This window comes from Chenopodium quinoa, unplaced genomic scaffold, assembly GCF_001683475.1.
Source record: "Chenopodium quinoa cultivar QQ74 unplaced genomic scaffold, ASM168347v1, whole genome shotgun sequence".
NCBI classification, from domain to species: Eukaryota; Viridiplantae; Streptophyta; class Magnoliopsida; order Caryophyllales; family Amaranthaceae; genus Chenopodium; species Chenopodium quinoa.
The window spans coordinates 6,683,117-6,709,428 of NW_018744301.1; positions in this window are offsets into that span (position 1 = coordinate 6,683,117).

The window sequence follows — 26,312 nt, forward strand, 5'->3', positions numbered from 1 at the left end:
ATAGGGGCAGATCCCTCGGTCGCTTGCTGATGACCAGACAGCAGGCCGGCTGGTTGACTTGGTCCAGCCTGGTCCTCCCGTTCCCTCCTTTCGGTGGGACGGGTGCGTTGAGCTCTTAAGGTCCCGTTAGAGGCCGTGTGAGTCTCAACTTCGATTTCATTATCAGTATCCTGGTCCGTCCAAACAAGGGGATCGTCCATGGGACGCTTTACTTAGAATCGGTACAGACTGTGATTCCATCCCGAAAGTACTCTCCCCACAGACGGCGCCAAAATGTTTTGGGGTTTTCTGATGTCCTGCGGGAGAGTTACAATTCCGATACTGGAACCGGACGCCTGTACCTGCAAAACAACAGAGACTCCTTGTGGTGGGAGCTCCGCCTCCAACGGTCAAGTTAGTACTTGTTTGAGGAGTAATAAATGCGGAAAGTAAAGGTGGGAGATCTGGTTCCTCTAGGGGAGGAGTTATCAATGTGTTTAGACTTCTCTAGGTGAGAGTCATCAATTGCTGAATCCCCTTTAATGAGGATTAATTAAGTATTTATAGTCTTGAGAAGCGTGCCAATCCTAGGTTTAAGTTAACCAGGGCAAATTGGGCTACTCTCGGACTTTGGGCCTTGGTGGCCATTTTGCCTATTTGGCATATGGGAGGCTACGTGGCGTGGCCTGATTAGTCCATGTTGGACCTCTTAGGGTGACAAGTGGCGGACGCTGATTGGCCCACGTGGTGGACACGTGGCAGGTCCGGATTGGTCCATTTGTCATGGGTAATTTTTACCCTAAACACTATCTATCCTATATGCCCTCTTAAGTCTACCCACAATTTTAATTACTATTCCAATTTTAATCTTTTTAGGACCTTAAAAACTGATACCACTTTGTGAAAATCTGATACCACTTTGTAACACCCCCAAATCTCCCTCTACGGAAATACTAGTATAATACGTATAATTATACCGTAGAGATAGACTTAGGCGTATTACCGCCGCGTGAAAACGCAAGGCTACTCAACTTACTAAAAATAAACCAATACTTAGCAGCGGAAACTTCAATACTCTTCCTTATTAATAATAACCATAATAGTAACCAATGTTATGAGTACTCCAAATAGATACAAGACCAAAATCCTAATTTAGTGAAAACCAATCTCGGGACTCCAATGCATCATTTATTGACTCCAACCTGAAAATAAGCAACACTGCTTACCATTACGGTAAACAGGGCGAACCAAAACAAATAAGAAGTACGGGTTAGCAAAATATGCTAAGTATGGTAAGTGCAAGATAATTAAACTCAATTTATTCGCAAACATGCTTTAAAACCAATTTCCAATAAATAATCTAATAATTCCAAACTCATGGTTTAAAACCAATTCTCAATAATTCCAATATCAATAATCAATAAAACCAATTCCTCATATTAAAACCAATTCCTCATAATAAACCAATAAAACCAATTGAACCAATTAAACCAATTCCTCTCCCAAGTCTGCACACCCCCCAAGCTAGTCTCCTTATGTTACAAGGCTATTCTTGAGGAAAGACCCGGTCATGCAAAGTCCAAGGCCTTATCAATAAACCAAATCTGCATAGTGGGATTACTAAAATGCTTATAAAGCATAATAATAAATCAATGATTCAATAAATCCTCTTTTAAATCCAATAATTCAACCTTTATTGAAAACAATCCAAACTCCTTTTCAATAAATCCAACTTGCTTTCAAAATCAACCCTTTTTAAACATGAATAATAAATTAATTAATCAAAACATGTTATAAAAATCAATACTCCAAATTAATTATTAAATCCAATCCTTTAAACATACTTTTAATTCATAAGCCATAATTCAATTCAGTTTAATTCAATTCATCATAAAATCATTCAAACATGTTATTCAAATCGATCACTTTCAAGGTATCTAGCCACCTAACGTACCTTGATCTTCACTTAGCCAACAAAACTTCAAAAGAACTCTCAAGTAGCTTGATCAAAAATACCCTACAAGTAAATATAACCTTAATCAATATAAGGTTAGCAAATAATCACAAATAATTAAATTAAACCCTCCCAACTAAATGTACATGAACCTCTTAAATTAATTAAACATGAACATTATTAAAATCTAATTTTATATAATTAAAACTACTCATTATAATTTTATATTAATCTTCCATAATAATAATAATAATAATAATAATAATAATAATTGAATAAAAGAAAAGGAGAAGAAAAGAATTGGATTTGCGTAGGAATAAAAGGCAGAACTTTCAGAGGCTATAACTCCTTCGATATAGCTCCAAATTGGGTGATTCTTGAGCTTAACCTCAAGGATATGTTTAGAGGAACACCTTTCTGTGAAACATCACTACCCCAAAAACGGACCAGAAGTGCCCGAAAATTGGCTTCAAAGATGAATGGGATGATTTGTGTAAAATTGAGGAGAAAAAATGCAGAAACATGGTGTGAAGAATGTGAGAGGTATGAAGGGGTATTTATAGGCTAGTATGAGCATTAATTATTGTAGGAAAGTGTAGGAAGAATTATGGTAATTAGGGTTTAAGAGATTACTTGGAGAAGTGAGCAAAGATTTAAGGAAAGTTTTGATATTTGAAGGGATTGTGTATAATTGTATATGTAAGGTATGTATGTCATGAAAAATATTAAGGAAATTGGGATTGCTTGGGGAATAATTAAGAAGAATGAATGGCAATAAAATATAATAATTGGATATCAAAAAGATGGAGAATTAGAATTATGGAAAATAGGAGATTTTAGGGAGATAATTAAAAATACAAATTACCAAAATATTTTCCCAAAATCTTTATGGGATGGCCGAAATTATTGAGCTTTCCTAAGCTCATATTTTTGGCCTTCCTATTTAGTATTTAGGAATATATTTTTCTAGTTTTAAGGAATAAAAATAATTGTGTAAATAATATTTATTGTAATAAATAATTAAATAACAAAATACCAAATATTCACCAAATAATTTAACTAAATAAAAATCAGATTTTCACATAGGAAAATCCAAAATTATTAGCTAATATATTGGGATTTTCAGACCTAATAAAATATAGCTTTTGCCTTAATTAAAATATCTGAAATATAAATAATCTTGTTTTTAAAATAGGATAAATGAATAATAAATCTTATCCAAAATAATGATTAGTTTTCAAAATACTTTTGGCGCCAAAATTCAAATATCATTTTGGCTCCAAGATTTAAATAGTATATTGAATTACTAAAATACCCTTTTTAGAAAATAATAATTAATTAGGATAATACGTATGAAAATACGGGGTATTACAATAATCATGTGGGGTCTTGTTTGATTTGTCTCAAATATTACTTTATAAACATTCAATCGTTATAATTTTACGACTTAGTGACTCAAGCTCATGAGATGGAGTTTACGATAGCCAATTGTGAAGACAGATCTAATTAGACGATCATGTACATTCAAGGGGGAAAAGATGAAAAGGTTGTCCTCAAAGCTCTTAAGCAAGAACCTAAATTGCATAACAAAAATAAAAAAACAAGCAAAAGTCACACCAATGGAGCTACATTTGGCTTGATAAAAAAAAAGTAAAATTAATAATGTAAAAGTCAAACTGTTGCAAGTACACAAAAAGGGAGGAATTCCTTGTTTTTTTGAGTTGTTTTGCGGAGTCCTACTCTTCTCTACCCTACTCTTGTATTACCCTGGAAATTCGCGTTTTTTAAAATACACTTACTAATCTAAATAAAACCCTAAAACAACTTTTAAAATAAAAACTTGAGTTCACACAACCTCAAGACAAAAGTAAAATTAAATTGTTCACAAATATAACCCTTTTAAAACCAACTTAAAAATAAACATTACAATGTTAGTCCATATTCAATAATTCAATAATTCTATGTATAAAATAGGAAAGCATAATAAGTAACTCTCTATACTAATTCTCATCATGCTCTTCATACTTCAAGTACCTGCCACTTTTCAACCCTTTACTCACCATATAAATGGGTCATAGTAGGGCCAACCAAAGGAAAGCCACACAAAATTACGAATCAACAAAAGCTGAGTACATATGCACCACACTAACATGAATATCCTATCATCAATAAATTAATTAAAACATGCTCGTCATACAATCACAAGTCAACTTACCTTTGACTCAAAACTAACAATATTAATTATTATCAATAGGTTTGAATTACGCGTCAATCGGGTTTCCTTGCCTTAACTATCCCTTAATAAATAAGGGACCCCTCAGTTGGGAGCTAACCAAGTGCGTACCAATTAGTGTCACCTTATGACAGAATTCCAGCGCATAATAATAAATAAATATAGTATAATGTCCCTGTACCCCTGTAGATATGGGTATTCATAAATTGGTCCAGACCGAAAAATGGACCGGACAACCCTGGGCCGAACCCAGACCAGACCAGATTGAATTGATCAGTCCGATCTTCGGGTCTTGAAATTCATTTTTCCGTTCTTCGGTCCGGTCCAGTCCAAAGCCCTATAAAAACTAGTCTTGGACCAGACCGATGTTTTTATTAAAAATATGCTTGAAACCTTAAATAATGGTTAAAATTATTCTTAATAAGCTTAGAAACCATTAACTTTATAAGTTTTTCTGTACTAAACATACAAAAAAAGACGTTAAAATGACGTTAAAATATAGTTTTTCCTTTACATTTTTCGTGTTTTTCATAATTTTATTAAAAATTTAGATTCTTTTTTAAAAAAATTCTTAAATATGCCAAAGCGGTCTGGTCCGGGTTTTGCACCGATTCTTTCAATCCAGTTTGGGTTTGGTCCTAGCTTAATTGGTCCGGTCTTCAGTTCTTAAAATTCTAATTTCTAGTCTTCGGTCCAATTTGGGTCGGCCTGGTCCGGTGTTGGACCGATGAACCGCCTTACCTGTAGAAGGTATGGTTAAATATAAAACCCCATAACTCCCCCAGATGATCGATGTTCATACTCAAGGTACATTTGTTTCAAGAGTTTTGGTGCATATCCTCTTACACTTTAAATGATTTACCAATTTAACTTGTGATAACTCCAATCACTCATTCAAGAATAAACATAACAACATTCAATACATACTTCCAATTCATTCTTGAATTAATTATTGAGCACATAATATTTATTTTAATTAAGGTTTCTTTCCAAGATTTGTGCACAAAATTGCATGATTACTACCTTGGTGCATAAAACGCACTACTAAACTTCCTTGAGTCAAACTCAACTTACTTAAGCGTGTAAATAAATAAACTAGCTTTTTGACTCAACACCAATAATAATTGGGTGAGAATGAAATTCATGAATCATGCTCAATAATTTTAGTTGTAGGTTTTTTAAACATACATAATCTTTGATTATTAATTTCATGCTTTCTTCATACTTAAAAATAAAACATACTTCCATGATTCATACATATTCAACTTGTATCATGCTTCAAATAACACTTCATATGCTTGCATAATAATCCATGCTCAACCAACATCAATTCCAGGCATATAATCAACCAAACATACTACTAATTCATCACTTAAACCTGAAAAGGGGTAAAACTAGGTTGTCATCTAATTCTCCCTTGGCCAAACTAAATTTATAAATACTTAACAAACCTTATACAAGTACGCAGTAAGTCAAGGGTCGAACCCAAAGGAATGAATCGGAACTAATGCTATAGTTTAATGTTAAGCTAAATAGAAGAATATCAATGGTTGGGTTTTGTAACTAAGATAACAAGAATCAAGACAATTCAAAGAATTCAATCAATATGCTAAACACTAGGGATATAGGTTCCACATGCAAGCTCAATAATCATGCTAATTGATAGATCACTCAATTGATTCAAACATTACAAGGGACAAACAATAGTTACAATTAAAGGAATTCGAAGGTTATCTCCTATAAACCAAGCTAGGGTTCACTATGAATGGCTAACAAGGAGAATCACAATCAAATTCAATCAATTAAAGAAATTCTCAAATCAAGGGTTCATGTCATTGAAATTTGCAATGCAATCTAGATTAATCTTATAGGATGATCATCCTAGTCTAATTAATCACATGCACAACTATGTTAACCAATTTAATTACAACAATTCAATCAATCAAAGATCATCAAATAGCACAAATCATCAATCAAGCATGCTTCCCCTTCTCCCTAGAAACTAATATACTCACCAATCATGGTGAAATTTAAAGCCAAAACAAATTCAATCACAAACATATTCATCTCAAGCTAAATCAAAAGGAAATACAATCAATCAACAAATTCTCAAAACTAAATCAAAATCCAAACCAAACATTCAAGCATAAAAGAAAATTGCAATTGAAGTAAATTCAAAGGGTAGAAATCTCACAAACTTTCATTGATATGAAGAAGAATTCCAAACTTGATTGAAGAAGCAATGTTGAATTACAAATCAAATCCAAGAATTACAATCTCTACTTTCTCTCTAACTTCTCACTAGTTTCTTTCTCTAAAAACTAAACAAATGAAATATTATCTAAAATTTAGCCTTCAAAAGGATTTACAAGAGTATTTATAGACAAAGAAGAAAAACTGATCGGTCGTGCCCTCTCCAAGAAGATCCCGCAACAGCACAGAAATGGGTACAGAACCCATAACTAACTCCGCGGGCAATCTGGGCAAGACCAGTGCCCGCGGCTAAGGGCGCGGCAGGTGCCCTTTTCCAGGTGAAGACAGGGGGGTCGCGGTCTCTCTATCTGGAGCGGTCTCTTTAGATTCTCCGCGCCCGTGGCTAGGGCGCAGAGAGTTCCTGCCAAAAATCACCAATATGATGCATTTTACCCGCTCCCGCGACCCTCAGGACTCGCGCCCGCGTCCATGAAAAGATGCAGAGCGCCCTCTCCGAGCCCTCTCCAAGAGGCTTGAATCTCCTTTGCTTAGCTCTTTTTGCTCCTCTTGAATCCTTTGCGAAGCTAAGTCCTTAAGCACCTATAAGAGAAAACAAAGAGAGAAAATAGAAGAGAAAAAGAGCAATATAAAAGAGAAACACGAAGAAAAACACATAAAGGAAAGTAAAGCACGAAGAAATAAGAAATAGAGAAACTAAAGGAGAAATGACCAAAATGATAAAATAAAAGCATGAAAAATATAGTCAAAATATCCTAAAACACTACCCTATGAGTGCCATAAATGACACTCATCAAATTCCCCCAAGCTAGACTTTTGCTCGTCCCGAGAAAAAAAAAAAAGCTAAAAAGGAATAAAAAGGGTTTATTTAGAAAAGAAAAAGAGAGAAGAAGAATGTAGACTAAGACTCACTAACGTAGGAATCACGGTTGTTTTTAGCTACAACAAGCCCTTTAAACCCCAAAGTCGCCTTTGAGGAAGAGTGAGGTCTCGTAAGGGTTCCTAACAGTTTAACCCACATCTCTTTGAAATAAAAATAAGGCAAAATCATTTAAAAAGAAAAGAAAGTAAAAAAAAAAATTCAAACAAATAGCTATTGACAAGGACTTTCACAAACAGTCAAATGCAAATGCATGAACACTTTTAATATGAAATTGGTATGCATGCTTCAAGATATTCACGGTTGATTAAAACATAAGGTATGCTAAGCTTAGAGAACTAATGAGGTGCAATCCACTTTCATCCCAACCAATCTAGCCGTGTTCTCCCTATGGTTTCAAATCTTCCCTTAGTAAGCGTCTCTATGGTTGCTCAAAGGAACCGGAAAAAGAGTAGAATTTGAGGGTTTCTTGACATCTTGACCTTGCATCCCTTTTCCTTAGGCTTTAACTCATAATGCCCTCCCTCGGTATATGAATCAACCACTAGGTCGAAAGGACTTTCACAAAGGCTGTAACGTAAGGGCAAAAGGTTAGGGGTAGGCTAAAATTTTAAAATTTGGTGGTATCCTTAAAAGTGAAGCAAAGAACGGGCCCTTTCTTAGAATCACAATCAAGTATTCACCAAATAAAAACAAACTAACACCCCCAAGCTTATTCAAAGCTATATACACAAGCATATATACAAAAAGCGTAAACGCTTCTCCCCTAAGCTAAAAGGAAGCATTGTCCTCAATGCTTGAAAAAGGAAAAGAAGTTACATCAAAATATTTTTGAAATTTTCTCATATTCACTACTTTTCTTTTTTTTTTTTTTTTTGTATTTGTATTTGCATTTCTGTCAAAACAATTGTCCATGCCTATTTAACTTAGGACGGATTTTACAAATTTGCAATTGCATTGTCCTTGCCTTTTGTTTTACTTTACACGGCTTTTACTTTATTCATTTGCCATTATTCACAAAAATATCACAACATAAACTTGCTTTCAAGAGAACCAAATACCCAAACTTCTTTACCACAAACTCCAACAATAAAGATCAATTTCTTCACAAAAACCAATAATGGAAACGAAAATGAAACAAAAGGATCAAGATCTAAAGATGTGGCTTAAAAAGAAGGGAAAAGGCTCAAATTATTAGCAAGAAGGAAAATGTAAACCCAATGAACTAAAAATAAAGAAAAATCCTAGAAATGAAAAATTACCACCTCGAAAAGATGGCTTTGTCCTCCCTCGTTGGTTCGGTCTCATGTTTGAGAATTATGAGTGAAGATTCAAGATTAGGTATGCAAAGGTCAAGGATCCATGCCGCACAATCAAAACATGATGAAGACTTGAGAAAGAAAAATCCTCACAAGATTATGAATTGACATTACTATTAGGGACAACGATTAGGGACAAAGCAAAGTAGGGAGCCGTCAACAAGTTTTTAAGGAACTTGTAAACCGTTCATGGATCATAAAAGGCAACCACGAATAAGTGACAATGATAGGCAACAACGATTGACCCGCGAAGGTTACACCCCATTCATAATCCAAGATATTACTAACTCCATATGGTTCGGAACCACGAAAAGAGGATCGAGGATGATGGTATGAAGTGAGTCATGGAGTCACATTTGCCTGTATTGGCCTCTACTCGATTCTTATAGTGAAAAGTGATTCCTGCGATCTCAAAGGCATACAAACAAAATATTCAATTTGCTCCAATCTATTATTATGCTAAATTGGTTTAATATTAATGCAACATATAATTCTAAAATATTGTGATCACTTGATTAAACAACAAGATTAAAAGGAACTTAAACCGGTTGTCCAAATTATCTTATTAGGTGTGATTTTCAATTACATATTCCCTTTAAACATGCAATATGGCGATCAATAAATATAATAAAATAAACATTAATATTGGAAGAAATTTAACCATAATAACGGTAGTCAAATCAAATAATAATAATAACCTAATCATGATGCTAGCAATATAAAAATAAAATAAGAATAATTAAATTAATTAATTACTCACATTCCGCGCGTTCCTTTAAATCGGTACATCATGAATAAATTGTTAGTAACTTCAATAAAAATATAAATCAAATGAAATTTAAATTAACTAAATGTAGATTTAATTTGGTCCAAACCCTGTTAATTATAACTTTCACGCCTTGGTTTAAGTATAGAACTTCGGATATTGTATGGACTCCTTGGAGCGCTTAGGGGAAGTATTATGAGAGAATAGGATGGCTAGTGTTTAGGCTAAAGAGGGAGAAGAGAATTATTTTATGATCAACCTTGTTGATGATTGAAAAAGGGGATATATGACCTCTATTTATAGAGAAAATATAGAGTCGAAAAAACAAGATAAGATCCGAATTAAATCGGAATAAAACTCGATAGACTGCAGTTTTTGCGGTTTTTGTTTTTATCATATATTTTGATCTAGAAATCAGAATAAGATAAACAAGATATCATTGGAAAGATCTTGAAGTCTACTTTCTAACCCAATTAGAATTAGATTAAAATATTTTTATAATAAAAGATATGGTCAAAATAGTGAGACGGTGTCAGTTTTGGATAGAGTTTGACATTTTATTCATATTTTCACTGTTATAGCTTGGAATTGATATTATAATATATCATTGGAAAGATAATTTCAAGGGATATCCAACCATATAAAATTTGGATAAAACATATGAGGCACAAAAATCATATTTGACTATCTTTGAACGTCTTTCAATTCGGATAGAAATAGGATTTTTAAAAAGAAAAGTTTTATTCAATTTCAAACTCTTTAATCTTATCTTTTCAAAAAGGATAATTAAGATCTTTTAGAAACTTATAGAAGTTTCTAATTAATCCTAATTTGTTTAGGAATGGGATTAAATAATTTGGACCCTCCACATGATCATTGGATCGTAGGTAAGGTGGGCTTAGGTTCGATTTGGGCTCGGCTTAATATTTTGGCTATAACTTATTCGTTATAACTCGGATTTGGGCTTATAATATATCATTGGAAAACTCTTTTCAATCCCCATCCAATTATTAAATAACTGGACCCAGATTATGGATAAAAATAAACTAGATTAAACGTTTTTATAAAAAGGACACGAAATGAATTGTTTTAAAGGACACAAAATGAATTATTTTGGGTTTAAAGGCATGAAAAGAGAAAAATAATTTATGGTTTGGGGAAATGAGGTAGGATTTGGGTTGGTTTATGAAATCGAAATATGGATATAAGTTATAGTCAAAGTAGTCGATGGGGACGGAGAATGATTTAAGACGTTCTACGATCCTAAATCACTCTTTATACGCCGATACCTGCAGAAAAATATTAGTTCCATAGATAAAAGAGTAAAGGAATAGAATGCTTATCTGACACTAGTGTATCGTTGACAAATGAGCTTGGTAGCTTCCTATGCTTGAAGGAATCCACCGAATGACGTTTCGCTGAAACACTTTCATGCTTGAGGAAAGTCGACTGAGGAGTTTGTAGCTTTCTAAGCTTGAAGAAACCTACGGGATGATACTTTCCATGCCTGAGGAAAGTCAACATATGAATTTGGTGCTTTCCTATGCTTGAAGAAATTCACCGAATAACACTTTCCATGCTTGAGGAAAGCCGACAGAATAATTTGGCGGTTTTTCTATACTTGAAGAAATCCACCGATAATACTTTCCATGCTTGAGGAAAGTCGAAAGATGATGAGATTGCAAGTCTCTGTATATTGAGAACCTTGCCTCGTGAAATGATGGTAGTTTGATTGTCCCCGAACGTGAGATGTAGTTGGTTCGCTTGTCCCCGAACGTGGGCTGTAAATGGTTCGCTTGTCCCCGAACGTGGGATGTAGATGGTCCGCTTGTCCCCGAACGTGGGTTGTAGATGGTCCGCTTGTCCCCGAACGTGGGCTTTAATTGAGACCTGCAAAATAAAATTTTCCAAGGGACTCGTATAGACTATGATTGACTTGACCAACTAACTTGACCAAGCTTTGACTTGACACGACATGATGACATGTGTATGACTTGTGATTTTGTGTGTATAAATATGATTTAAATGCAGACACAAGCAATCAACAATGCAAAAAGCAAAAATTTTCCGTCATTTTTGTCATGAGACGAGTGGAGGGTACCGACTTTCTCCCGAAAAAGAAACACGTGAAAAAGGAAATTTTATTTTTGAACTTCCCTCGATAAAAGATTTTGAAATTTTTTTTGAACTTCTCCAAAAGAAAAGGAAAGAAGTTTTGAACTTCCTCGTTGAGCTAGACAAAATGAATCGCATGGATCTAATGTATGCATGATGCATGTTCTTAGGCCAGGAGGCTAAAGACGATTACATCATGTGACACGATAGAAGAATGAACATAGGTCATGGGCCTAAGCATCATATATGGTGTAAAGAAGCGATCTTGAACGTCACTTAGGTCTAGAAGTTAAGCACGTATAAAGATGAAGTGATTATTGCATAATGAACGTTGCTTAGGTTAAGGAGCTAAGCACGATATGATTTGTATGATTAAAAATCATTGATGTTAAATGTTGTTCGGCACATTATTCGATGCGTGAAACAATGAATATTGCTCAGGTCAGGAAGCTAAGCAAGTATACAATGTTTCTTTTAATGAATGTTGTCTTGAAAGATGATGAAGCATGCACAGTGTTGAAACAAGATTTCATGAAAAAGTGTTCTTAAAGGGAAGGATTGTGTGAGTGAAGTGTGAGAATGTGATACTAAGGCTGGCTGCAAGGGTTATGGTGATGGAAATATATGTGAGAAGAGTCAAAGATGATGACTCTTTAGGCTGGGTAGGCTAAATGATGTGGGTTCAAGCCCCAAAGTCTAGCTCTAAATGAGTAGGGGTAAGCATTGGATAATCTTTGACTCGATCAAGCATATGAATGTGAATATGAACGTGGATATGAATGTAGTTGCACCTCGATGTGAGGTTGCCTACGTATCCGTTAGGAATCAGGCCAACGTAGCTCTAGCCGAACTTTGCACAAGTGTGTGTACACCTCAAAGAGGTCTTTCAAGGGTTGTAAGGTGGTTAAGCTGAAGGTTTAAGGAAGAAAGGGGTAAAAGGCTCAAGACCCGAGAGAAGCCCCCAAGATATGAAATTGTGTATTAGACTTCACAAGTTTTATTTTTCATATATTTTTTTGTTTTGAATTTTGCAAGTTTATTTTCATTTTTTCTTCTTTTTTTCGCTTATTTTCATTCTTTTGAATCAATGTGGGTAATCTCATATCATACGGTCCATCACTCACTTAGCAATCATGTTTCTCAGGCACGGTACCAAGCACTCGATGAGAGACGGAATTTGAGACGTGTTCTTATCAAAGACATTGGAACACTTGCCCTTAGACATTGTTTTATTGTTTCTTTGCTGCTTTTATTTTTTACTTTCTTTTTGAATGTTATACAATTACGCATCTTCCAATCCCAGGGTTAAGTGAATGTGGGTTGAATAAAAAAGGTCAATCATTAGACGTGGCTCAAAGTGGTTGATGAAGAAATGGATCTGTGATTGAGTGGTTAATGGGGAATGAATGGGTTGCAAAGGTACCTCAAATCATTGGTATACCTTGTGTTCGGTACGACAAATTTTTTTTTCTAATCACATGATCGAATGTAAGAAAGAGATTCTCGTTTATGAAGAAGGTAAGAAATGTGACACATAGACACATGGATAAGGAGAACCTATGCTAAACTTTTTAGGGGGAAGAGTTTGAAACAAAAGAAGAAGAAAACATGAAATCTTGGTGAGAAACTTGCATCGTGCTTTGTCTTCATGGCTGTTTATGAGTTACTTCTAGCTGCTGTAGACACCTAAAAATGTCTCCCCAAATCCAAACTCGATGATGAACAACTTTTCACCGCCATTATTGGTCGGGTTGCGTATTTAATCTTGGAGTGCTTAAATCCATATTTCCATTTCATAAACCAACCCAATTCCTAGCCCATTTCTCCAAATCATAACTTATTTTCCTCTTTTCGTGCCTTTAAACCCAAAATAATTCATTTCGTGTCCTTTAAAATCATTCATTTCGTGTCCTTTTTATAAAAATGTTTTATCCAGTTCATTTTGGTCCATAATCTAGGTCCAATGATTGAATAGTTGGATGGGGTTTGAAAAGAGATTTCCAACGATATATTATAAGCCCAAATCCGAGTTATAACGAATAAGTTGTGACCAAAATATTAAACTGAGCCCAAACCGAACCTAAGCCCACCTTACCTATGACCCAATGATCATGTGGAGGGTCCAAATGATTTAATACAATTCCTAAACCAATTAGGATTAATTGGAAGCTTCTAAAAGATCTTAATTATCCTTTTTGAAAAGATAAGATTAAAGAGTTTGAAATTGAATAAAACTCTTTTTTTTTAAAGTCCTAATTTTATCCGAATTGAAAGACGTTCAAAGATAGACAGATATTATTTTTTTCATCATAATTTTTATCCAAATTTTATTTTATTGGATATCCCTTGAAATTATCTTTCCAATGATATATTAAAATATCAATTCCGAGCTATAACGGAAAAGATATGAATTAAATATCAAACTCTATCCAAAACTGACACCGTCCCACTATTTCGTCCATATCTTTTAATATACAAGTAATTTTAATCTGATTCTAATTGGGTTAGAAATTAGACATAAATATCTTTCCAAATATATCTTATTCATCTTATTCCGATTTCTGGATCAAAAGATATGATAAAAACAAAAACCGCAAAAACTGTTGTCTATCGCAAGAGTTTTATCCGATTCGAATTCTTATCTTTTCTTGATTCTTCGACCTTCTTTTTTCTCTATAAATAGAGGTCATATCTCCCCTTTTTCCAATCATCAACAAGCTTGATCACAAGTTTATTCTCTTCTCCCTCTTTAGCCTAAACACTAGCCTCCCTATTCTTTCATAACACTTCCCTTAAGCACTCCAAGGAGTCCATACTTGACCCGAGGTTTCGTCCTTAAACCAAGGCGTGAAAAGGTAGAATTAACTGAGGGTTTGGACCAAATCAACTCTATTTAATTTAATTTAATTTATATTTAATTTCTATTTTTTTTATTGAAGTTACTAACAATTTATTCATGATGTAGCAATTTAAAGGAACGCGCGGAATGTGAGTAATTAATTAATTTAATTACTTACTTTTTTTATATTGCTAGTATCATAATTAGGGTTATTTTATATTTGATTTGACTAAAGCTATTATTGTTAAATTGCTTCCAATATTAATGTTTATTCCATTGTTATTATTGATCACTATATTGCATGTTTAAAGGGAATATGTAATTGAAAATCACGCCTAATAAGATAATTTGGACAACCGGTTTAGGATCCTTTTTAATCTTGTTATTAATTTAAGTGATCGCAATATTTTAGAATAATACTTTGCATTAATATTCAACCAATTTAGAATAATAATAGATTGGAGCAAATTGTAGATTTTGTTTGTATGCCTTTGATATCGCAGGAATCACTTTTCACTATAGAAATCGAGTAGAGGCCAATACGGGCGAATGTGACTCCATGACTCACTTCGTACCATCATCCCCGATCCTACTTTCATGGTTCCGAACCATATGGAATTATTAATCTCATGGATTATGAATGGGGTGTAACCTTTGCGAGTCAATCGTTGTTGCCTATCGTTATCCCTTATTCGTGGTTGCCTTTTATGATCCGTGAACGGTTTACAAGTTCCTTAAAAACTTGTTGGCGGCTCCCTACTTTCCTCGTCCCTAATCGTATATGTCAATTCTCACTTCCTAAGAGTGCCAAGCATATTCACAACATTCTTTTTACGTAGGCGCACTTCGAGCGACGCCTACAATTTGGCGACTCCACTGGGGAGGATTCTAGGTTATTTATCGATTTGAGTGATCGGTATTTAATTGAGATGAGTGGATGCGACTTAAAGATTCTTGAATTGTATTCCTGCGATTTAACTGCCATTGTCACATATGTATATGCTTTTTAGGTTACCTATTTTGCAACAATAGTGCGTGTTCTACGTATGTGGCTAGCCCGGGGGATTCAAGCTCTATCAACCCGAAAACGCTAATGGAATTAAGGGTTCATCCGAGTTTTTAAATTCACCCAAACCATGGAGTCGAGTTTGATTTCATCACGAACTTGCGGAGCTGCCCGTTGGCATACACCCTCAAGGGAGGCTTCCTTGCTAGCGCGTCCAAACTCTTAACCATGGTACCCTTTGACACCCAAAAGCTTGACCATAGTGGAACATAGATCTTGACTTTAGGTTGCGAACTTCATTGCATCATGCTTGACAATGCTTATATGTTCATTTTTTTATTGACATTTTTTAATTATTTTTTTTCTCTTATCAACCGCTTTTTATTTTTTTTAGAGTCGAGTCATAGATTTTTTTTAAAAAAATTGAGTCAACCTGGATTTTTATTCCCGTATCCTGCACAAGTGTCAACCTTTTTTGGTCATAGCCGGAGTTCTAGAAAGAGTTACGTGTTGTGCCAGATATGGATCTGTAACCCCGAGGTTTATCTTTCATTTGGAATTAGTTTCGTCCCAATCAGAGTTAAAGATCAAAAGTTATAACTGATATACTACAGCCTATCCAGTTTAGGTGTCTTTTTAGCGTCAACCTTTTTTTATTTTTTTTTAAATTTTTTATCTTTTCGTGTCAATCTAGTCTTAGCCAAGTCCTTTAATCCATGTCAACTCATATAATATAGGATTATAGATTTTTATTTTTATTTATTTATTATACCCATGAGTCATAACTCTTCTAGAATTATAGTTCTCTTCCTAGTTTCTTGTGATGGATTGTTGTGCTGACCTTAACATGTGTTCTTTGTATTTGATTGTGATTAATCTTATTTATGAATAAAGATTTCCAAGGGACCGTTTTCACCTAGTAAATAGCATAAACATTAAAATTGGACAAAATTAATCAAGTTAGTTTGTCTTTTAGTCTTCCGTGCTATTTGGTCATTGGGTCCTTTGTTTTTCCATTGTCCTCATGTCTAGCCATGCGATCATACCACGAGTGTTAATAAACTCACCTAATCACACATGTTGAGTCATTGCACACACTTTGTCTTCGAGTAATGTACTATATTGTTTATGATCGTATACTAGGACCATGCATGCATCGTTTTCCGTCGTAATAGGAATGAGTGAAGTATTTCCCATTAGTTTTCAAAATTGTTTCATACACTCTTCCTTTACAATCCGAGTATTGAGTGAATGCATTAAGTGAGTTCACCCTTATATATTACTCGAGTTTAAGAATCACTAGGCAAGAGTTGGAAGAATAAGGGGAATGTCATTCTTTCCTTTTTTTCTTCCAATCAAAGCATCAGCAACAACAAACTTTTTGTCCCTCTTGGCGGTAACAAGTAATTCATAAGAAGCCATGAAGACGAAGCACAAGACAAGTTTCCGTACAAAATTTCATGTTTTATTCTTCTTTTGTTTCAATCCTTTTCCCCTAATAAGTCTAGCATAGGTTTTCCTTATCCTTATGTCTATATGTCAAGTTCCATCAATGAGAATTTCTTTCCTTTGCATTTGATCATGCCATTAGCAAAAACAAAAAAAATAAAAATAAATAAATAAATAAAAAAAAATCAATTACCGAACTAAACACAAGGTACACAAACGACTTGAGGCACCTTTGCAACCATGTCATTCCCTATTAACCATTCAATCACATATCCATTTCTTCATCAACCACTTTGAGCCTTGTCTAACGACTGACCTTATTTATTCAGCCCACATTCACTTAAACCTGGGATGGGAAGGTATGCAATTTGTGTAACAATCAGAAAGCAAGTTCAAATAAAAAAAAAGAATAATAATAAAAAAGAATAAGTAAATAAAAAAAAAAAAAAAACAATGTCTAAGGGCATATGTTCCAATGTCTTTGATATGAACGTGTCTCAAATTGCGTCTCTCATCGATTGCTTGGTACCGTGCCTGAGAAACATGAATGTTAAGTGAGTGATGGACCGCATGATCTGATATTGCCCACATTGATTCAAAGGAATGAAAGAAAAAATTTTAAGCAAAAAAAAAAAAAAAAAAAAATTATTGAAAATAAACTTGCAAAATTCAAAATTTTCAAATACACAATTGCATATCTTGGGGATTCTCTCGGGTCTTGAGCCTTTTACTCCTTTCTTCCTTAAACCATCAGCTTAACCATTACAACCCTTGAAAGACCTCTTTGAGGTGTACTACACTTGTGCAAGAATCTGTTAGAGCTACGTTCAGCCTGATTCCTAACGGATACGTAGGCAACCTCATATTGAGGTGCGGCCACATTCATATTCATATCCATGCATGATCGAGTCAAGGAATATCCAATGCTTATCCCTATTCATTTAGAGCTAGACTTTGGGGATTGAACCCACATCATTTAGCCTACCTAGCCTAAAGAGTCATCATCTTTGACTCTTCTCACATCTCTTTCCATCGCCATAACCCTTGCAGCCAGCCTTTGTATTATATTCACACTTCACTCACACATCCATATCCATATCAATCATCTTTCCCTTAGGAACCTTTTATCATGAAATCTTGTTTCCCTACCGCGCATGCTTCATCATTTTCAAGACAATATTCATGCATCGCATAATGTGTTGAGCAAAATTTTTTAATCATACAAAGCATATCATGCTTAGCTCCTTGACCTAAGCAACATTCATAATCACTTCATCTATATACGTGCTTAGCTTCCAGACCTAAGTGACGTTCAAGATCGTTTCTTCACACCATATATGATGCTTAGCTCCATGACCTAAATTCATTCATCTATCGTGTAACATGATGGACATGCATCATGCATACATTATTTTCAAGATAAGCAATTCAATCCGTACGATTCATTTCGTCTTGCTCAACAAGGAAGTTCAAAAATTCTTCCCTTTTTCATGTCTTTTCTTTTAAGGAAGTACAAAAAAAAATTTCAAAATTTTCTCATTGAGGGAAGTTCGAAAACAAAACTTCATTTTTCACGTCTTTATTTTTCGGGAGAAAGTCGGTACCCTCCACTAGTATCATGACAAAAATGATAGAAAATTTTTGCTTTTGCATTTTCGGTTGCTTGTGTCTGCACACACACACTCAAACTATACGCACACAATCACAAGTCATACTCATGTCATGTCATGTCAAGTCAAACTTGGTCAAGTCAGTTGGTCAAGTCAATCATAGTCTATACGAGTCCCTTGGCAAATTTTATTTTGCAGGTCTCAATTACAGCCCACGTCCGGGGACAAGCGGACCATCTACAGCCCACGTCCGGGGACAAGTGGACCATCTACAGCCCACGTCCGGGGACAAGCGGACTATCTACAACCCACGTTCGGGGATAAGCGGACCATTTATAGCCCACGTCCGGGGACAAGCAGACCATCTACAACCCACGTCCGGGGACAAGCGGACCATCTACAGCCCACGTCCGGGGACAATATGACCAACTACAACACACGTCCGGGGACAAGCGAACCATCTACAACCCACGTTCGGGGAAAATCGAACCACCATAATTTCATGACGCAAGGTTCTCGATACACAGAGACTTGCAATCCCATCATCTGTCGACTTTCCTCAAGCATGGAAAGTATTATCCGGTGGATTTCTTCAAGCATAGAAAACCGCCAAATTCCTTTGTCGGCTTTCCTCAAGCATGGAAAGCATTATCGGTGGATTTCTTCAAGCATAGAAAAACGCCAAAATCATATGTCGACTTTCCTGAAGCAAGGAAAGTGCCATCCAGTAGGTTTATTCAGGCTTAGAAAGATACCAAACTCATCTGTCGGCTTTCCTCAAGCATGGAAAGCATTTCCACATACGTCATTCGGTGGATTCCTTCAAGCATAGGAAGCTACCAAACTCATTTGTCACAGATACACTAGTGTCAGATACGCATTCTATCCCTGTACTCCTTATCTGTAAAACTAACACTTTTCTGCAGGTATCAGCGTATAAAGAGTGATTTAGAATCGCAGAACGTCTTAAATAGTTCTCCGTCCCTATCGACTACTTTAACTATCGTTTTTGAAACTGACGTTTCTACAAACTCAGTCAAAGTGGGGGCTTCTGTAGACACCTAAAAATGTCTTCCAAAATACAAACCCGATGATGAACAACCTTTCACCGCCATTATTGGTCGGGTTGCGTATTTAATCTTGGAGTGCTTAAAACAATATTTCCATTTCATAAAACAACCCAATTCCTAGCCCATTTCCCCAAACCATATCTTATTTTCCTCTTTTCGTGCCTTTAAACTCAAAATAATTCATTTTGTGTCCTTTAAAATCATTCATTTCGTGTTCTTTTTACAAAAATGTTTGATCTAGTTTATTTTGGTCCATAATCTGGGTCTAATGATTGAATAGTTGGATGGGGCTTGAAAACAGATTTCCAACGATATATTATAAGCCCAAATCCGAGTTATAACGAATAAGTTGTGACCAAAATATTAAACTAAACCCAAACCGAACCTAAGCCCACCTTACCTACGACCCAATGATCATGTGGAGGGTCCAAATAATTTAATCCAATTCCTAAACCAATTAGGATTAATTGGAAACTTCTAAAATATCTTAATTATCCTTTTTCAAAATTTAAGATTAAAGAGTTTGAAATTGAATAAAACTCATTTTTTTAAAGTCCTAATTTTATCCGAATTGAAAGACGTTCAAAGATAGACAGATATTATTTTTGTGACTCATATTTTTTATACAAATTTTATATGGTTGTATAGCCCTTGAAGTTATCTTTCCAATTATATATTATAATATCAATTTCGAGCTATAACGAAAAAGATATGAATTAATTATCAAACTCTATCCAAAACTGACATCGTCCCACTATTTCGTCCATATCTTTTATTCTACAAGGGATTTTAATCTGATTTTAATTGATTTAGAAAGTATAATTCAATACATTTCCAACGATATCTTATTCATCTTATTCCGATTTCTGGATCAAAAGATAAGATAAAAACAAAAACCGGAAAACTGCTGTCTATCACAAGAGTTTTATCCGATTCAAATTCTTATCTTTTCTTGATTCTTCGACCTACTTTTTTCTCTATAAATAGAGGACATATCTCCCCTTTTCCAATCATCAACAAGCTTGATCACAAGTTTATTCTCTTCTCCCTCTTTAGCCTAAACACTAGCCTCCCTATTCTTTCATAACACTTCCCTTAAGCACTCCAAGGAGTCCATACTTGACCCGAGGTTTCGTCCTTAAACCAAGGCGTGAAAAGGTAGAATTAACTAAGGGTTTGGACCAAATCAACTCTATTTAATTTAATTTAATTTATATTTAATTTCTATTTTTTTTATTGAAGTTACTAACAATTTATTCATGATGTAGCAATTTAAAGGAACGCGCGGAATGTGAGTAATTAATTAATTTAATTACTTATTTTATTTTTATTTTGCTAGTATCATGATTTGGGTTATTTTATATTTGATTTGACTAACGCTATTATTGTTAAATTGCTTCCAATATTAATGTTTATTCCATTGTTATTATTGATCACTATATTTCATGTTTAAAGGGAATATGTAATTGAAAATCACGCCTAATAAGATAATTTGGACAACCGGTTTAGGATCCTTTTTAATCTTGTTATTAATTCAAGTGATCCCAATATTTTAGAATAATATGTTTCATTAATATTCAACCAATTTAGCATAATAATAGTTTGGAGCAAATTGAATATTTTATTTGCATGCCTTTGAGATCGCAGGAATCACTTTTCACTATAAGAATCGAGTAGAGGCCAATACTAGGCGAATGTGACTCCATGACTCACTTCGTACCATCATTCCCGATCCTCCTTTCCTGGTTCTGAACCATATGGAGTTATTAATCTCATGGATTACGAATGGGGTGTAACCTTCACGAGTCAATCGTTGTTGCCTTCGCTGTCCCTTTATCGTGGTTGCCTTTTTATGATCCGTGAACGGTTTACAAGTTCCTTAAAAACTTGTTGGCGGCTCCCTACTTTCCTTGTCCCTAATCGTATATGTCAATTCCCACTTCCTAAGAGTACCAAGCATATTCACAACATGATTTTTACGTAGGCGCACTTCGAGCAACGCCTACAGCTGCCTGGTGAGGAAAATAGTTTCTTGTTGTTGATGCTTTGATTGGAAGGAAAGAAGGAAGGAGTGGCGTACCCCTTATTCTTCTAATTATTGCCTATTTACTTTAGACTCAAGGACTATGTAAGGAAGAACTCACTTAATGCATTCACTCAATACTCGAATTGAAAAGGAAGAGTGTATGAAACGATTTTGAAAACTGATGGGAAATACTCCACTCATTCCTATTACGACAGAAAACGATGCATGCATGTTCCTAGTATACGATCGAAGAAAAAGTGTGTGCAATGACTCAACATGTGTGATTAGATGAGTTTATTAAGACTCATAGTGTGATCGCATGGCTAGACATGAGGACGTTGTGAAAAACAAAGGACCCAATGACCAATTAGCACGGAAGACTAAAAGACAAACTAATTTGATTAATTTTGTCCAATTTTAATGTTTATGCTATTTACTAGGTGAAAATGGTCCATTGGAAATCATTAATCATAAATAAAATCAACCACAATCAAAGACAAAGAATACATGTTAGGGTTAGCACAAAAAATCACAATAAACTAGGAAGAGGACTAGAATTCTAGAAGAGTTAGGACTCATGGATATAAAAAAAATAAATAAAAATCTATAATCCTATGTTATTCGAGTTGACACAGATTAAAGGACTTGGCTAAGACTAGCTTGACGAGAAAAGATATAAAGAAAAATTAAAAAATTAAAAAAAAAATGTTGACGCTAAAAAGACACCTAAACTGGACAGGCTGTAGTATATCGGTTATAACTTTTTTTTCTGTGACTCTGATTGGGACGAAACCAACTCCAAATGAAAGGTAAAACTCGGGGCTACAGATCCATATGTACCACGACACGTAACTCTTTCTAGAACTCCGGATATGACCAAAACAAGTTGAATCTTGTGCAGTATACGGGAATAAAAATCCGGGTGACTCAAAAATTAAAAAAAAAAATCTATGGCTCGACTCTAAGAATAAAAAAAAAGGGTTTGATAAGAGAAAAAAAATAATTAAAAAAAGTCAATAAAAAAATGCACATATAAGCATATCGTTACGCATGATGCCATGAACTTCGCAACCTAAAGTCAAGTTCTATGTTCGACTATGGTCAAGCTTTTGGGTGTCAAAGGGTGTCATGGTTAAGAGTTTGGACGCGTTAGCAAGGCAGTCTCCCTTGAGGGTATATGCAAACGGGCGGCTCCGCGAGTACGTGATGAAATCGAACTCGACACCATGGTTTGGGTGGATTTAAAAACTCGGATGAACCCTTATTGCCATGAGCGTTTTCGGGTTGATAGAGCATAAATCCCCCGGGCTAGCCACATACGTAGAACACATACAATTGTGGAAAAATAGGTAAGCTAAAATGCATATGCATATGTGATAATGCCAATTAAATCGCAGGAATACAATTCAAGAATCTTTCAAGTCTCATCCACTCATCTTAATTAAATACCGATCACTCAAATTGATAAATAACCAAGAATCCTCCCCAGTGGAGTCGCCAAATTGTAGGCATCGTTTGAAGTGCTCCTACGTTAAAGCATGTGTGAATATGCTTGGCATTCATAGAAAGTGGGAATTGACATTACGATTAGGGACAAAGCAAAGTAGGGAGCCGCCAACAAGTTTTTAAGGAACTTGTAAACCGTTCACGGATCATAAAAGGCAAACACGAATAAGGGATAACGATAGGCAACAACGATTGACTCGCAAAGGTTACACCCCATTCATAATCCATGAGATTAATAATTCCATATGGTTCGGAACCATGAAAGTAGGATCGGGGATGATGGTACGAAGTGAGTCATGGAGTCACATTCGCCCGTATTGGCCTCTACTCGATTTCTATAGTGAAAAGTGATTCCTGCGATATCAAAGGCATACAAACAAAATCTACAATTTGCTCCAATCTATTATTATGCTAAATTGGTTTAATATTAATGCAACATATAATTCTAAAATATTGTGATCACTTGATTAAACAACAAGATTAAAAGGAACCTAAACCAGTTGTCCAAATTATCTTATTAGGTGTGATTTTCAATTACATATTCCCTTTAAACATGCAATATGGTGATCAATAAATATAATAAAATAAACATTAATATTGGAAGCAATTTAACCATAATAACGTTATTCAAATCAAATAATAATAATAACCTAATCATGATGCTAGCAATATAAAAATAAAATAAGAATAATTAAATTATTTAATTACTCACATTCCGCGCGTTCCTTTAAATCGCTACATCATGAATAAATTGTTAATAACTTCAATAAAAATATAAATCAAATAAAAATTAAATTAACTAAATGTATATTTAATTTGGTCCAAACCCTCAATTAATTATAACTTTCACGCCTTGGTTTAAGTATAGAAGTTCGGATATTGTATGGACTCCTTGGAGCGCTTATGGGAAGTATTATGAGAGAATAGGATGGCTAGTGTTTATGTTAAAGAGGGAGAAGAGAATTATTTTGTGATCAACCTTGTTGATGATTGAAAAAGGGGAGATATGACCAGTATTTATAGAGAAAAAAGAAGGGTAAAAACAAAAAGATAAGATCCGAATTAAATCGGAATAAAACTCGATAGACTGAAGTTTTTGCGATTTTTTTTATCATATCTTTTGATCTAGAAATTGGAATAAGATAAATAATATATCCTTGGAAAGATCTTGATGTCTACTTTCTAACCCAATTAGAATCCGATTAAAATATTTTTTAGAATAAAAGATATGGCCGAAATAGTGAGACGGTGTCATTTTTGGATAGAGTTTGACATTTTATTCATATCTTTCCGTTATAGATCGAAATTGATATTATAATATATCATTGGAAAGATAATTTCAAGGGATATCCAACCATATAAAATTTGGATAAAAAATATGAGGCACAAAAATCATATCTGACTATCTTTGAACGCATTCAATTCGGATAGAAATAGGATTTTCATAAAAAAAAAGGTTTTATTCAATTTCAAACTCTTTAATCTTATCTTTTCAAAAAAGATAATTAAGATCTTTTAGAAACTTATTGAAGTTTCATATTAATTCTAATTGGTTTAGGAATGGGATTAAATAATTTGGACCCCCCACATGATCATTGGATCTTAGGTAAGGTGGGCTTAGGTTCGGTTTGGGCTCGACTTAATATTTTGGCCATAACTTATTCATTATAACTCGGATTTGGGCTTATAATATATCGTTGGAAAGCTGTTTTCAAGCCCCATCCAATTATTAAATCATTGGACCCATATTATGGACAAAATTAACTGGATTAAACGTTTTTATAAAAAGGACATGAAATGAAGTGTTTTAAAGGACACGAAATGAATTATTTTGGGTTTAAAGGCACGAAAAGAGGAAAATAAATTATGGTTTAGGGAAATGGGCTCGGATTTGGGTTGGTTTATGAAATGGAAATATGGATATAAGCACTCCAAGATTAAATACTCAACCCGACCAATAAAGGCGGTGAAAGGTTGTTCATCATCGGGTTTGGTTTTGGGGAGACATTTTTAGGTGTCTATAGTGTCAAATCCACCAAAGGAAGCACCTCCGTCTTACCACAAACCAAAAGGAATCCCGCTTCAAGGCCCCAAAAGGTCTAAACCGCTACCTTAGCATACCCTATCCTAGAGTCAACCGCAAATACTCTCAGAGCATGCACACCAATAAAACATAGGAAAGCTTACATGCAAAGGCAAAATTCCGAGTTGTAGAATGTCCAAAGAAAAGAGCTAAGCAGGGAAAAAGAAAAAGAACAGCCTCAAAAATGTTTTATTTCTTATTTGAAAGAAGGAAAAGAACTAAAAATCAAAATAAAGAGAGAAAAGCACAAGAATGCAAGCAATCACAAGTAATACCCAATCGTCAAACAAGTGGTCATTCGGCAACAACGCCAATGACCCCAAACACGTTAAGTGTTACAAAGCAAACATCCTCGAACCATTCAACTCATCCTAATGCTAATCCTAAACTAAGAAACCAAGAAAATAAAGAGAAAAGAAATAGAAAGATCTCACCGGGCGCCAAAGATATGCTACAAAAACAAGGTGAAAGAGCACCTTAGGAATCATCAAAATCCAAAGCATAAGCAACAGAGCATTGTGAGAAATAAAGAACTATATACAAAGAAAATTGTTAGTTACTTCCAAACAAAATAAAAGAAGAAAAGAAAGAAAATAAAATAATGAAAATAAAGGAAAAGCAAGTAGTAATAGCAACATGAATAGCATTCAATGAGACATCAGACCGAAACAATAACAGGAAACAAGATATCGGAAAATCATCATCAGGAATCATCATAACAGAGATACAGAGAAACTCATCAGACAGCGAACAAGGAATCAAACAACAAGGCCAATAGCCGGGCAGAGAAATCAAAAGAAGCGCAGCATCATCATCATAAAACCAAAGGACTCAAAGATCGATACCAGAAGTAGACGAAACCAGGAATGAACTACAAAGCAAGGGAAAAAACAACGAAGCACAAAAACAAACGACATAGAACACCCCCAAGCTTAAATTGGGCCACCCCTAGCTCTAAACCTAAAGACAAGTAGGCAATAGAGAAACATGATATAAAGCACATAGGAAAGGGGGGGCATGATAGTATCATTCCGCACTATGGTAAGGGGTAGAATGAGAACTCCCCTCACCGGTCTCCATCAAATGACTAGAGCTTGCCATCTCGCTCACCTCCATGGGAGCCTTACCCCTTAACCGATTTTCCCTCCTAATTCTATCAACCTCAAAACAATGAGACCAATCATCTAAGACCGGCTCACCCGACCTACCCCACCTACCAAAATTCTCGGGGTCCGGAAAGGCGAAGGATTAGCCGGATCATATGCA